The sequence below is a fragment of the Pseudorca crassidens genome, chromosome 13, assembly GCF_039906515.1.
Source record: "Pseudorca crassidens isolate mPseCra1 chromosome 13, mPseCra1.hap1, whole genome shotgun sequence".
In the NCBI taxonomy this organism is placed as follows: domain Eukaryota; kingdom Metazoa; phylum Chordata; class Mammalia; order Artiodactyla; family Delphinidae; genus Pseudorca; species Pseudorca crassidens.
In genome coordinates this window covers 12,319,189-12,334,581 of record NC_090308.1, presented here as the reverse complement: position 1 = coordinate 12,334,581, position 15,393 = coordinate 12,319,189, and the positions used below count along the sequence as shown (strand labels likewise).

General features: G+C 43.8%; 1 protein-coding gene across 5 annotated transcripts in view; it reads right to left on the bottom strand.

Moving 5' to 3' along the window:
• Window positions 1-15,393, bottom strand: part of CNKSR3 (CNKSR family member 3) — a 100,897-nt gene that overhangs the window by 71,243 nt on the left and 14,261 nt on the right. Inside the window, exons 2-3 of one of the 5 annotated variants that reach the window (XM_067701718.1) lie at window positions 12,300-12,444; window positions 10,341-10,411 (exon numbers count right to left, since the gene is read on the bottom strand). The exons of 3 other annotated variants lie outside the window; for them this stretch is intronic. The gene's annotated coding sequence lies outside the window, so the exon portion shown is untranslated. Of the gene's footprint in view, window positions 1-10,340; window positions 12,239-12,299; window positions 12,445-15,393 lie in introns of those variants that run through there. One more of the 5 variants, XM_067701720.1, reaches the window with a different exon arrangement.

The following is a 15,393-nucleotide window of genomic DNA, read 5'->3' as shown; positions in this document are numbered from 1 at the left end:
CTATATTGTTGGTTCTCCCAGCCCCCAGACTCCTTCACTCTGTGGTTAAAACTAGTTCTGCCCTTGCACAGATCTGGGGTTTACTGCACTGCGGAGGTCAGGGCGTGGGAGGGACGGAGGCAAACAGATGGCAGAATGGCTGCAACTCCAGAAGGGTAATTTTTGGAGAAGTCAACTTTCTTTCTGTTGACTGTCAACAAAAGAAAGTTATCCCTGGTGAACGAGAACCAAGCACCAGAATGTCCGGGGCTGGGACCATCTCATTTCGGGACACGGAATACGAAAGAAAAAGAAAGGAAGAAAGAAATCACCCAAGTACCATTTCCTAGGCCTTTCTGTAGTCCCCAGCATGGGCTGGGAACTCACTCCCAGGGTCTGATTAATTCTCAGAAGGACCACATGACGGATTATGATCCCCGTTTTGCAGATGAGGAAGGAAGCTCTGAAGGGCTAAGTGTGCAAGGTTATCCCACCAGAGAAAGCACTGGAGTGAGAACTCTGCACAGGCTTCTCTGCTCCGCCCCAGGCTGGCTCCACCTTCTCCCGGCAGCAGGTGACAGCATGGGAAGCTCCCTTCCTGCAGTGTGACCTCCCCAGGCAAGTAATGCCCTCGAGTGTGGAAGGGTCTCAAGAGCAGGATGGATCCAGGGAAACAGAGCTGAGGACCTGACTGGTCCTCGATGTGATCAAACTGGCGGATGTTTAAGTGATGCTTAAGTGAAGAAAGGCAGTGGGTGAAAAAAAAAAAACAAAAACAAATGTGTGAGCCTGTCCCTATTAGCCACAGTGACATGACACCACGGAGCTGGAAAGAGCAATTTCACAGCCAACAGAAGAAATACCACGTTCCCAGCCTCTTAATCTCCCACAAACCCCAACCTCCCTGAAAGCCGGATTAAAACAGTTCACTGCGCGCGTGCCATTTTATCTAGAGATTACGATTTCTTTATAAAGCCACGACATCGAGAAATTTGAAGGTCATTTTGATGCTTATTTGATAACAGTTCGTTCCGGTAAAAGATCTGAGGAACTTTCCCTGAAAGTCTATCTCTCCTCTAGAATTTCCCTCCTTAAGGCAGCAACTGGCCACGTGAAATATAAGAGACCCGATGCCTTCAAGAGAAGAGATGAGGAAAATAGGCACCCATTGCCATGTGTCCTCTATAATTACATCAGCTTTTTGGATTTTGTGATTTTATACGTGCCTGCGTTGTTATTTTTAAAAGAGGCCTGATGACCAGATTCTGGCCACTTTCAAAGCACTGAAGAAAAAGAATGATAGCAGGTGGTTGGCAAATTGTCAAGCCAAGAAAGCGTCTTCCCCTTTTGTCTAAACAACGTGTACCAAGGTTACAACGACGGCATTCCAACAGCTCCTGGGACAACTGCTGTTGCACTTTGGGGAGCAGACACAAATGCCCGTGGTCTGTTTGGGTTTGGCAAGCTCAAATGTACAATTTTAGCAAGATGTCACCGACTGCTTCCCATGTCAGCAGCCCATGAATATATCAAAACAATGACCTGTCCCATTTCTCCTTTCAAAGGGTTCCCCCTCACCAATTCTGGGTCCCACTTCTCTGGGTTAAAATTCAAAGTCCGCTTGTCTTTTGGGTCAACTTCTCTTAAACAAGCTTTACAAGTTTATAAAGCAAGCTTTGGAGAAAGATTCAAGTCCCACATTCTCCTGATGCCTCAGTCGGAGATCTCAAAGATTATATATCAGGCCACCTCTCACTTTAATATGATTCTGGCAAGAAAAGACTAAAGGTGTGCTTGAAGCAGAGCTGGTGTCACAGTAATAAACTCTCAGAGCAAGAGATCAGTTCTCTCTTGTCAGGCTGATCCAAGATGTTTTGCCAGGTGCCAGCCAGTCTGCCGTAAAACATCCTGAATCCTTGTTCGGTACCCATGTGCGTAAACCATCACACCCTCCTGTTCCACAGAGGCACCCATATTTCCATACAGCCATTCCTGAATTACTGACAAAGGTAATTAAGTTTGATTGTATAAAAAATTACTTCTGCAATGGTTGAGGATTATCTAAATAGAGTGATGTAGAAAGACCTTTAAGACAGTATGAAACTTAAAAAGAAACTTTGGATCAGATTCAAGCTACATGTGAATCCATTTATGTAAATGAAAATAATTATACATTAATCTGTATAAACATGTATGCAAATGTCTAGGAAGGATTCTGGAAGGTGCTCACACCCAACTCTGAAAAAAGTGAAGAGTTTAAATGAGATATCATCTCACACCAGTCAGAATGGCCATCATCAAAAAATCTACAAACAATAAATGCTGGAGAGGGTGTGGAGAAAAGGGAACCCTCTTGCACTGTTGGTGGGAATGTAAATTGATACAGCCACTGTGGAGAACAGTAGGGAGGTTCCTTAAGAAACTAAAAATAGAACTACCATAGGACCCAGCAATCCCACTACTGGGCATATACCCTGAGAAAACGATAATTCATAAAGAGTCATGTACCAAAATGTTCACTGCAGCCCTATTTACAATAGCCAGGACATGGAAGCAACCTAAGTGTCCATCATCGGATGAATGGATAAAGAAGATGTGGCACATATATACAATGGAATATTACTCAGCCATAAAAAGAAGTGAAATTGAGATATTTGTAGTGAGGTGGATGGACCTAGAATCTGTCATACAGAGTGAAGTAAGTCAGAAAGAGAAAAACAAATACCATATGCTAATACATACATATGGAATCTAAGAAAAAAAAAAAGGTCATGAAGAACCTAGGGGTAAGACGGGAATAAAGACACAGACCCACTGGAGAATGGACTTGAGGATATGGGGAGGGGGAAGGGTAAGCTGTGACAAAATGAGAGAGTGGCATGGACATATATACACTACCAAACGTAAAATAGATAGCTAGTGGGAAGCAGCCGCATAGCACAGGGAGATCAGCTCGGTGCTTTGTGACCACCTAGAGGGGTGGGATAGGGAGGGGGGGAGGGAGGGAGATGCAAGAGGAAAGAGATATGGGAACATATGTATATGTATAACTGATTCACTTCGTTATAAAGCAGAAACTAACACACCATTTTAAGCAATTATACCCCAATAAAGATGTTAAAAAATTAAATAAATTAAAAAGTGAAGGGTCTAGCAGGAAATTAGATTTTTAAAAATTATCTATTTTTTTAATTACTCTAGATAACTTTCTTGTAATACTTTACAAGAAAGTATTTCTGTATGATTGGACAAATAAAAATAAAATCTGCAGACAACAGAAAGACAATGGGGGGAGGGGTACATATATGAAAACAAACCACATTCCACAGCTCCCAGTGTTTAATCAGAGAGGACTTTCCATTAATATTCTCGTGATTACCACGTTGCTCCATGAGGCTGCATTTCTGGCTGCCACGTTAGGAGCAGCTGTTTCCTATCATTCATTATCTGTTTCCTCCAAGGCCGTGAAAACTGAAAGGCAGTTGTGTCTGGTTCCAGAAGCTGACCATGTAAACCTGCCTCCACCCCTTCACCCCAATGGCACCATGGAGGAAGGGCAGGAAGGCTCCGGACAGAACCTGTTGCCTTTACATTTCTGAGTCCAAAGCAAAGCACTATTCCTGAACTTTCTTCCCTGATCACACCTGAGTCACAGAGCCTCCAGGCACCTGGCAGTCCACACTCGTCACCGCCTCTCCACATCATACCTACTCAAAGACATTTCATGTTCTTTAGCCCGAAAGAAAACAGAGGATCACTGATGAACTTTCAACACCTCTCTCCATTCTGAAACAGGTTGGAGCAGGTGAACGATGTGAGTACAACCTATAGACGTCAGCAGGGGGCCATGATCCCACCACCAAGTTCACCCTCCAGCACTGCCAATGGACTGGTTTTTAGTCTCCCAAATCTCTTCACCTAGAGGAATCCATCTTCAACCCCAATCTGGCTGGCAAAGTCCCCTTTATCCTTTAAAACCCTCTGCAAACTGCCCCCTAAACTACATGCGCACGAACACACACACACACACACACACACACACACACAATGCATTCTATGCTCCTCTGAACGGCTCCTAGACCTGTAAACATGTCCATCATCGAATGCACCACACAGTATGGTATCATAATCAGTGTTGCCACCTACCTCCCTGCTAGATGGAAAGCACCTCCCCACTGGACCCCCCATAAGCCAACACTGAGTCTGCATCACAGATGGTTAACCAGGCTCACTGCGTGCCCTGGATGGCAGTACAGACGGGCAAGTGACGCTCCACACTATGCTGGTGGGTGGGACCTACAAGGCCAATAAGTTTTATAGGATTTGGGGGTAGAGGGCAATTCGGGTAAGGCTGGGAAAACAGTATAATCAGAAACATCCAGAACCGCGAGTCTGGAGAATTCCATTCCAGTCTGGGTCCTGCCATTCCATCTTAGCCGTGGAACTCTCTGGGCCACAGTTTCTTTAGCGTTAAACTGAAACAATTTATTCACTCAAAAGAACACGTATTTGGGCTGCGTGACCTACGGTTATCACCAACACTCAAGATTAGATAGTCAGCAATGGGAAAGAAACATGGAAATCAGAGTGTTGGAACCACAGCCCGAGGAAAAATGCCCTTGCCTTTCCCAATAGAAGTCAAGAAACACCCCAATTTTCCCAATACACAGGCCGTCTTCCAGTTCACAAACCGAAACAAGATGAACATCTTAGCATTTCCAAACACGTAATAGTTCTTCACTAGAAAGATCCTCCTGGTCTCCCTTATCTCAAACCTAATATGATTTTCCCCTACACCTTCCGCCAAACAAAATGAAGAAAAAATATGAAAATAAATCGCTAATATCTTCATTGCGGCAAAGTCCTCTGTTGCAATTTTAAGCAGCAAAGGACACTGACAGTGAACCCTGGGTCTTTAAGGCTTGTAAACAGATGGTAATGTAGGCACCCAGGCTGCTCCCAGCCTGACTGCTTCAGGCCCCTGGATGGGGGATTTTTAGCTTGAGTCATCACCCCTGCTTTCTTCGAGGGCAAAACTGCAGCTCCCCGGAAGACAGTGCAGCCGATTAACACAGAGTTTTAACTCTCTCTTTATGGGATTTTCGGTGGATTTTTTTTCAACTTTTAAATTCAGTGTACACTGTATAGCACAGGAAACTATACTCATTATTTTGTAATAATCTATAAGGGAAAAGAATCTGAAAAAGAATACATATATATATGTATATATATGTATATAAAACTGAATCTCTTTGCTGTACACCTGAAACTAACACAACATTGTAAATCAACTATACTTCAATTTTAAAAACAATCTTTTTTAAAAATTCAATGTATAAGCTAAAAATGGATAGCATCTATAATATGCTGTGCATTCATTCATTAACAATGGATTGCATCTCTCTACACAGAGTTCTGAAGCTGTAATGCGGGAGGGAGGGGGGGAGTAGTATAGGTAGCTTACAAACACATATTTTTAAAGCAATAATAAATAGAAACTAATTAAGCAAGTATATTAAGTTGGAAACTGATCGAGAAGAAATCATGTGACAGTTTCTCAAGGGGGAAAGGGCCTTCTCGGGCTAATAGAGATTAATCTAGTTTTAAGACAATTTGTCTACATTCAACACTGCTGAAATCCTGTTCCGGAAGCAGGTACACATGGACTAAAATATAAAAACACTTATTCCCTCAGCTCAAGGACGTCTTACAAAAAGTACTCCATCTATAGATAAGCAAGTCAGGTAAACTCTGAAGCTCTTTCTTTCACTCCCTATGCCTCCCAAAGAAACATCAGGGATGAGTCTTGCCCATAAACCCGGGTCTGCTCTAGCACTAACGGCAGACTCCACATCACTCCAGGTGCCTACCTACAAAGGTGCCTCTTTGAGACTTGTGTGGACCATTCTTTCTCCCTTTGCAGGTGTAACCCTAAATAAAAGTCCTTGGAGAAGTCTGCAACTTTCTGAGGTTTTGAAACTGAGGGAATCAACTCTGGTGACTAAAGAACAGAAGTAATCGCCATTCTGACAGCTATTCCCACAGTGCTTACAGGAGCACATCTTACGAAATAACTTCTTGGCTCCCAAGAAGAAATCGGGCTGGTTTCCTTAATTGGACTTGGTGAGACAGACTGCCTTCCATCGGGGGCTAATGGGCCAGTTGATCACAGAAGATGATTACTCAGAGGAACACACACTACACCAGGGACACACCCAGGGATTACTGTCACACCCACCGGTTATCGAATGCCACAGCAAAGCAGGAAATGGAATAAGCCTCCGCGGACATTAATTGTGATAAAACAGGAAATACAAACTTGAAGGGCCTGACTTTGGCGACAGCCTTCCCTCTGACTTTTAGTGATTGTATTCTACAGATTACTATTAGCAGCGGTCAAGCCTCAGAACACTATGTTAGTGGAATAACCAGGGAGAGAGATTTAAGAAGTCATCCATATCTTACAATTTAAGAGGTATAATTGGCACCTCCCCTTTTTAATGCCATGTGATGTCGACACACTCCCCAAAGGGTATGTGAGCCAATCTTTCTCTTCACCATTCTTCTCACTGAGTTGTAATTTACCATCTGTAAAAGGCAGCGTATGTGTTCACTTTGAAACTATTCTGTCAGAAATGTGAAAAATTTTCCCCAGGATATCCCTGTAATGGATGCAACAAAACAACGGCTAGAGTTTTTTTCAGCACTTACTATATGCTATACAGTTTATTTTACCATTTATTGTGGTAACCTTTTCACCTGCATTATCTCACTGAATCCTCAACATAAACCCTCAAAGTTTAGTAACGGCATGACCCCAAATTTAAAAATAAGCTAGTTGACTAAGCAATGCATACAAATTGGCCAACATCACACATCTAGTAAGCGACTGGTAAAGGATCCAAACGTAAGCAGCCAGCCCTGGTCTTAACCACCATGTACTACCGTAGCGGCCACAAATGTTTTTAGAATGAGGAATGGCCCAAACACAAACACACAAATTTAGACAACCGTAACAGACAGAAAAGAGAGAGACTATGAATAGATACGTGAATACCTTTTCTCTCCAGGCAAAATCCTTAAAACAGTTACTCCTCTGTTGCAGGCAATTAACTACAGGCATCCAATGTAGACACATTCCATTGAGACCCACGATTTTTAAACACTAATTCCAACTTTGTTAGGGAGACTCCCAGGTTTTTCCTTCTCCCCCATCAAGTGCTGACCAAAGGCCTTTATTGCACGAGCTCTGATTTGTGCAGATAAACAGACACCATCCCTGACCACCTCAAGTGCAAATGTTAATCCTGTCACTGGGCTTTGGAATGAAAATGTTTGTTTGGGTTTTTTTAAAGAGAAAAAGAATGTTAACTGCATGGAACAAAAAACCAAAACAAAACAACTCTATTCCTTACATCTCACTGCAACAATATGTTACTTTCATTATGTTGTATCTTTGGATCTATAAAAAGCAAACAAAACCAACAATTATAATAAAAAGATCTATAATATGAAGTCTGCTTTTATAAGAAAAAATCTTGTAATGTTTTTAGAACATTATAGTCATTATAGTTACCACCAAGGAGGATAATTACGTACCTTAACCCACAAAACTGTTTTTAGATCTTCTGGTGACAATTAAGTCATTATAAGAGATTGATTTCACGACACTCATCACTTGCAGAAAGTCTACCACAACTACATTTAATAAGATAGCTTTCTCTTAGGTCCTCAGCATTCTCCCTGAATTCCCAAGGTTGCTGCTAGGCATTTATGCTTTTCTTTTTTTGTTGTTATTAGTTAGTCTTAAATGTTTCTTTTCTCCCTGATTCATTAGAACATGATTTTAGGAGATGGAATTTCTACAGCTGAGCTGGAACATTACATCTTATCTAACATTAAGTTAGTTTTAAAATCAGAAAATAGGAAAAAGGTACCAATAGGCATGCTACCTTAATAAGATACTTTTTTAATTTTTATTTTATATTGGAGTAGAGTTGATTGACAATGTTGTGTTAGTGTTAGGTGTACAGCAAAGTGGATTCAATTATACATATACAAGTATCTATTCTTTTTCAAAGTCTTTTCCCATTTAGGTTATTACAGAATATTGAGCAGAGTTCCTGTGCTATACAGTAGTCAATCAAATACTTTTGCGATATCCATTCTAGGGCTTTTTTTAAAAAAGATGAAGGAGAAACAGAAACAGCCTCAGTGATGCAAGAAGAAGTTATCAAACAGAATTTCAAATTGCTAAACTATACAGAGAAAGGTGTTAAACTGATTAAAGTAATAGCTATAAATATCCTCCAAGGGACCACACACTCAGAAATCATGGGGAAGGAGCGAGGCGGACACAGAAGCAGAAAAACTGCCTGGTTTTTTTAAGTGGTAACTACTAAAAAGTAAAAATTTACCTTGTTAAATTATTTTTAAAACCACATTCCCCTGAACTGTCACTGTGGACGGTTGAAGGTGGAAGCTTTCCCAGAACTGAGTATATGTTTAACCCTGGGAATGGTGTGGCAATGGCAAACCACCCACAACAATCTGGGAAACAAGGCAGAGCAAGAGAAAGGGCAGCCACGCCCTGCAGAGGTGGGTCCTCAGGTTTTTTTCACCCTATCATAATCTAGCCCCATTAGTTTTAAGTATAATCTGTGCGTTCTTCCAGAGTCCAGGACCTCAGACATGAAGACCCATGCAGCTGCTTCTGGATCTGGTAGAGCCAGTATGATTCATCTGGGCCTGGGTCTGAAATGCTCAGAGTATATATTTTTAAGATTTCGGTACACCATGCACCAAGCTAAAAGTGGAAATGGGAGTAGGGGGCAGTGTTTCTTACATGCTCCAGCATCCTTCTGGGGTGGCAAGAGTGGGGAGACTTCCAAACACTTGGATTGGGACTTCCCTGGTGGTCCAGTGATTAAAACTCTGGGCATCCACTGCAGGGCTCGATCCCTGATTGGGGAGCTAAGATCCCACACGCAGGTGTGGTCAGAAAAAAACAAACAAACGCTTGCATGTTATTTCTGACCACTTCTAGAGCATACATTCCTACAAATGCTCTGCTATTGTTTTGGCTCAACCACTAGAGTGAAGACTCTGAACATATAAAGACTACATTATATGCGGAGCTAGGAGCGATGGTTAATCATTGATCAGTCACGGGCAGCAGACGGCAGGTGCTAACACACAGGACACCCACAGCTCCAGGCGTGACCTCCAGGCCACACCCCCTCAGCCCTCACTTCCCGCAGCAGCCTCCTCTGCAGACACCTTTCCTCTCCGGTCCTCACCGCCTTCTCCCTCTCCCACCTGCACTGCCTGGCAGCCCAAACTCCTCTCTCTTTTTTTCACTCTAGTCAATGTTTTAGTAGTTCCTCCTTTTTTCAATGAAGAGGTTTTATGTTTCCTTATGCTATAAAAGTCCAGTCAATTTCACATTTCACAGATCAAAGGAAATAAATACTCAGGAAGTCAAGTTAAGTTTTGCACAGAGCCTTTGACTGGTTTTTCTCCTTGAGATTCAGGGGCTTCCCCTACAGTAGAAGGCCCAGTTCACTCCAGGTCTAAAACCCAGTAGACTGCCATGTTCCTTAACAGAAAGGCAGGTGCCACCCTAATAGAATCCTGAATCAAGTAACATTCAGGAGCCTGAAAAAATTCATATACATATGTGTATAGTTCTATATGTGTGTGTGAGGATAACTAGGTAAATAGATATAGATATTTATATATGTATTACATATGTATACACACACACACACACGCACTTCCTCCACAAAGAAAGTCCACTCAAAAACATAAAATCCGGGCTTCCCTGGTGGCGCAGTGGTTGAGAGTCCGCCTGCCAATGCAGGGGACACGGGTTCGTGCCCCAGTCTGGGAAGATCCCACATGCCGCGTAGCGGCTGGGCCCGTGAGCCATGGCCGCTGAGCCTGCGCGTCCGGAGCCTGTGCTCCGCAACAGGAGAGGCCCCAACGGTGAGAGGCCCGCGTACCGCAAAAAAACAAACAAACAAACAAAAAACATAAAGTCCTCCATTGGCCTCTACCTACTAAGAGGCATAAACAGGGCCTTGGTGATGTAGCCCACCTCCCCACACAGCACCCCTCCAGGTTCACCTCTCTCCACCAGACCTCAGGACAGACCCAGCACAATCAAGTTCTTTCAGTTGTGAGCAAATGCCTTATCTCTCTTGCCTCCCAGTTTTCTCCCAAATCTTTTCTTTCCCCTCCTCTAGGCCTGGCCACCCCCGCTCATCCTGCAGGTCTGGATTTGGATGTGGCTTCCTCCAGGAAGCCCTCCGTGCTGTGCCTGTTCAAACTCTGAGTGAATTACTCTTCTGCTGACATACCTGTGGGCTTGTCTGTGTTCTCCACTCAATGGAAGGTGCCAAAGACAGGGACCCTGTCCACTTCACCACACCTAGTAGAGACATTACACATGATAGGTGCTCTATGTATGTTTGATGACTTATATTTAAAGTTAGTTAATCTCTATTTGTACCAATTTTCCTGCTAACAAATGGCTTCCACCTCTGGGCTGTAATAGACATTATTTGTACAAAATTTCACGGCATTCAGAATATTTCAGATAAATCCTACAATATATGAAGGTAAATCAAAAGCAAAAGGTATTCTTCCAAGGTTTTGGGGCGTCCATAACAAATCTTTTCTGCCTAAATGGTTAAACTATGGAATAATACAGAACCCAGGTAGAGACGCATTTACTCTCATTTCAAAAAAAAAAAGTGGGAAAACTTGGAGTAGAGAGAGAGTTTCTGTGGAATAACTCTTCTCTATAGAAGCCACTAGTACATAGTCATTCAATGAATGAATAGCTCTGTTAGTATTAAAGTAAGAGAATGCATAACCTATGGTGTTCTGTTACCCAGTTCAGGGAGGGTGGAACATGTCCCAATTCATCAAACATCTACTTTACCAAACAGTCATCTATTCCAAAAGATGGTTACAGATTTTCAAGAATTCAAATAAAATGCATTCCGTGCTTAAGTCATGCTGAGACTGTGCTGTGCTCATTCAGGAAGATGCTTTAACACAGCGTGATCTCTCGGGACATCGATGCCTCTTCTCCCATTTGCTCTTGGGTCTACTCAGACGTTTGCGCCCATCAACCCACCAAAACTAACTTTCAAGTTCAATGTCCTCCACACGCTAAATACACTGGTCAATTCTCAGTCTCCCCTTATTAGCCCACCAGCAGTACTGGGCCCAGTTGACCACTCTTTCCTTCTGGGAGCACTTTCCTCACTGGCCCCAGGACACCACCCTTCCCGAGATTTCCTGTACTTACAGGCAGCAACTTGCTGGTTGCTCAACCCCCAGACTTGTAAGGGTGGGAATGCCCTAGATTTCTTCTCTCTCCTTGTCTCCCTCTGCCTACTCATTGGGTGACATCATCCAGTCTCAGACATTTAATACCATGTATATACCCCAATGGCCACCAAATTTCTATCTAGTCCCAAACTCCCCCATTAATGCAGACACACATCTCTACTTCACTTGGCGAACTAACAAGCACGGATGTTTCGAACCCAAATATCCCCTTCACCGTCTCCTCCCACGCTCTTCCAGCTCTTTGCAGACGGCAACTCTAACCTTCCAATTCCCCAGACCAAAGACGCCATGGGTATCCTCTCACACCACCACCCAATCTCTTGGTAAATCCCACTGGCCTTTCGGACCACCCAGAACATGGCCACCTCTCGTGATGGTGACCACAGCTGCCACCTGGTCCAAGCGTCATCTTTCAGATGGTTATTGCCCCAGTATCTTAACTGGCTTCCTGATTCCACCCTTGCTAACTTCTGTCTACTCAACACAGCAACCACTGTAATCTTAAAATGTAAATCTGATATCACTCCTTGGCTCCAAAGCCTCCAATGGCTCCCCAAACATCAAATTAAAGCCAAAACACACATAACGGTCTCTAAGGCTCTGCACCATCTGGCCTCAACCCGTCCCGTGATCTCATCTCCTGCCGCTCTGCCCTTGGCTCCCGCTGTCCCAGCCACGCTGGCCTCCCTGCTCCCTCCATGTGTCAGGCTCTGGCCTGTCTCAGGGCATTTGCACTGACTGTTCCCTCTGCCAAGAACATCCCTCCGTCTGTTAGCTGAGTGCTCACTGAGAGCTTTCCCCCAGCCATCCCGGTTAACACTGCATCCCCGCTTCCCTCCTGCATCCACCTATGGCCCTTGCCTGCAACATGTACTACACCCACGTGCTACGAGTTTTACTTACTGTGTGTCAACCCCCACTAGAATGTCAGATCCGGGAAGACAGGAACTACTTACCGTCTCTTCTATTCACTGCTGTATCCTCAGCTCTCTCGGAACAGCTCCTGGTACAGGGTCAGCACTCAATAAGCACTGCTGAATGAATGCATGGTGACTAGCTACTTTCATCAGACTTAGTGGAAGTGTCAGTGAAGAGGGCACTCTAGTTAACAGGCGACAAGTTAAATGCAAAGAGTTAGTTCTATTTCTCCTAATGTGACCTGGTGCACTACTTCATCCAAAACTTCGTTTCCCGAATTAACGTGAAAGACAAGCGCATCATTTCAGAATACCAGGCTGTGCAGTTAGGATTACTTTAAAAATCATAGACGAGAAATGAGCAAAAAAACCTTTTTCTTTTGGCCGCACCGTGTGGCATGCAAGATTTTAGTTTCCCAACCAGGGACTGAACTCGTGCCAACCTGCAGTGGAAGCGAGGAGTCTTAACCACTGGACCGCCAGAGAAGTCCCAGAAATGAGCAAATTCTAATGGAAACGTCAGCTGTGCAGAATACCGGGGAGATGTTATAAGAAAAATCACCTATTGTTTTATAGCTGATCCTATTAAGAATCTGTTCACTTTACCTGAAACTCACAGAAGAAATCACAGCTACTTCTGAGGGTTGGATGGGCCAATGACGAACAAGAAAACGGGCCCCATCATGCCTGTGAAGGACGGACCTGCCACCCCCTTGAGCACCGCGCCCTGGAAGAGCCCTCCACACCCTTGGCTCTCTCCCAGCCGGTACGACCCAAAGGAGGCACTAATCTCAGGGAAACGGCTCCCCATCCCACAAAGCAACTGCAGCCAGAACTGCTGATCTCACTAAGCACTGGGCAAGACTGCAGGGACTACTCTACGATGCACTTATCAGCACTGATTTTGTGTCTCCATTGACAAGCTTCCTGTAGGACCCTAATCTCTACTTCACCACGTGCTCTATGTCTTAGACTGCGATGTACAGAAATAATTCAGCGTGCCATATTCATGTATATTGCATCATTTCACACTCAAGTTGGAGGACCTGAATTTCAGCTAACACTCTCCTATTTTAACACATTCCATGTGCCAAGCTGCATGATATTTACACCTCATTAAAACATGAGACAATCAGAGTGCTGCAGTGAGAGAGGGCACTGTGTTTTCTGAAGCATTTGAATCATGCAAGATGCTGGTACCATGCAAGATGTCTCCTCTATAAACTAGAACGGCTTTTGAGGTTGCTACCCGCAAGGTGTGCTCACTCTCGAACCTGCCAAGCAGCTCCTCCTGGAATTCAGCACACTGCAATGGTACTGCCATGCTAAGGCCCTGAGGCACAAACCGTGGACATGAACGTCCCCTTCTCTCCACGCTCACATGCAGACCCCGCCAAGGCTTCCGGAACACTCATGGGTGGTGACTCTATCAGCAGCCCTTCTCCTGTCTCCGTCTCTCTCTCAAGGCCCCTGCTCTTACTCAGGCCTCTTCAACTCTCTCCAAGAGACCACCCCGAATGCCTCCCAGAGCTGATCTCTCAGATTCCAATCACTCCTGCCTGCAAAGCCCTCCCTACATCCCACAGTTCTGCCAGCAACACACCTCCTTTCAAACCCCTCTATCATTTCTCCATTATCCACTGAATTAAGTACCAACTTCCTAAAAGTCAGTGGCTCTCAAACTGTGGTCCACAGAACACCTGAAACAGATTCACCGTTTGCCTGCTAAGCACCCAGCACCCAGGGCCTCACCTACACCCACTCCTACGGCAGCAGGCTCTGGGGAGTTAGGGCCGGGAATCATTTGATCCTTATTAGCGAGTGACTCTCAGGCCCACTAAAATCTAAGTGCCAACACCCTACGTCTTGCATTCAAGCAAGGCTGGACACATCTGGCTGTGCTGGCTTAACACATATCAAACCAACCCGTAAGAGTAAAAAGGAAATTTTTTTAAAGATGGGCTAGCAGTTTCAAGGTAAGAGAGAGCCGCTAAGGCTGCCAAACTTAAGGGTTCAAGATGCTGGAGAGAAAGACAGGAAAGTAAGTCCCACGTTCTCTCCCATGTGGCCCTTTATGGCCTTTCTGAGTCCCCAGCAGTCTAAGGATGAGGCCAAGCAGAAAGGAGCCCTGGCTCTGAACACAGTAGAAAAATCATCTGATTACCCTAGAATGTACAAACAAGAGAACAAAAGCCATCTCTAATCCCATCATCCACAGAGAACCAGTGCTGCCATTGTAATATATTTCCTTCTAGTCTTTGTACGTATATATTCATCCAACCTCGGAAATTTAACTTAGGCAAAACTAGAACTTGAAAACATTAAGTGACCATCCAAAAGTGCATAATCCCTATTAAGTATATTTTTAAATCCCTCTTCTTCCCTTTCCAGTCACCCTATCAAATATTTAAAAGAGAAAAAATATAGATACCGTATTCCCTACAATTATTTTTATCGAGTGGTAAAATTACAGGTTAAATTTAAGTAGAGCAATTCAGACCATACTGTTAGTAACGTCAGTGTTCTCCTCTTGCCCTCAAAACTTATTATCAGGACGAACTTACGTCGGTGCCTACCCAAGAGCAGCCAGGTAAGGTCAGGTTCTAGAATCAAACGTTTCTTGACTCAAACCCCATCTACTGTGTACACAACCTCAGAAGGATCGGGGCCTGGCCTCCTTCACTCTGAAATGAAGACGATAAAAGTGCTGCCGTCAAACAAGTATTGTGAGGACCAAACGAGATAATTCGCGAAAAGCCATAGCAAGGGCCGAGCACGTAAGAAATCTCAGTAAATGTCACCTGCTAACTGCTGCCTCCCCGACCAAGGAGCGTGCTTCTTCATGACAGGCTTGTTTACATCTAATTCATCTTTTTGCTCCTAGCATGAAGCAGAGGAACTGGTACTAAAAAGGAAATCTATATATTTTTTCATTTTAAGTTTCTAAAGGGAATAAATGGTTGAAAGAAACACCTCATGAAGGTTTAACAAAATATCATCCATAATGAATATACGCGTGTATATATATATGTAAATATAGTCTGTATACTTATATGTGTGCATGCGAATACAGACACGTATATGGACTGTTCACTTACAAAACAAGCTGAAAAGTTAAAACATTCTGAAATTT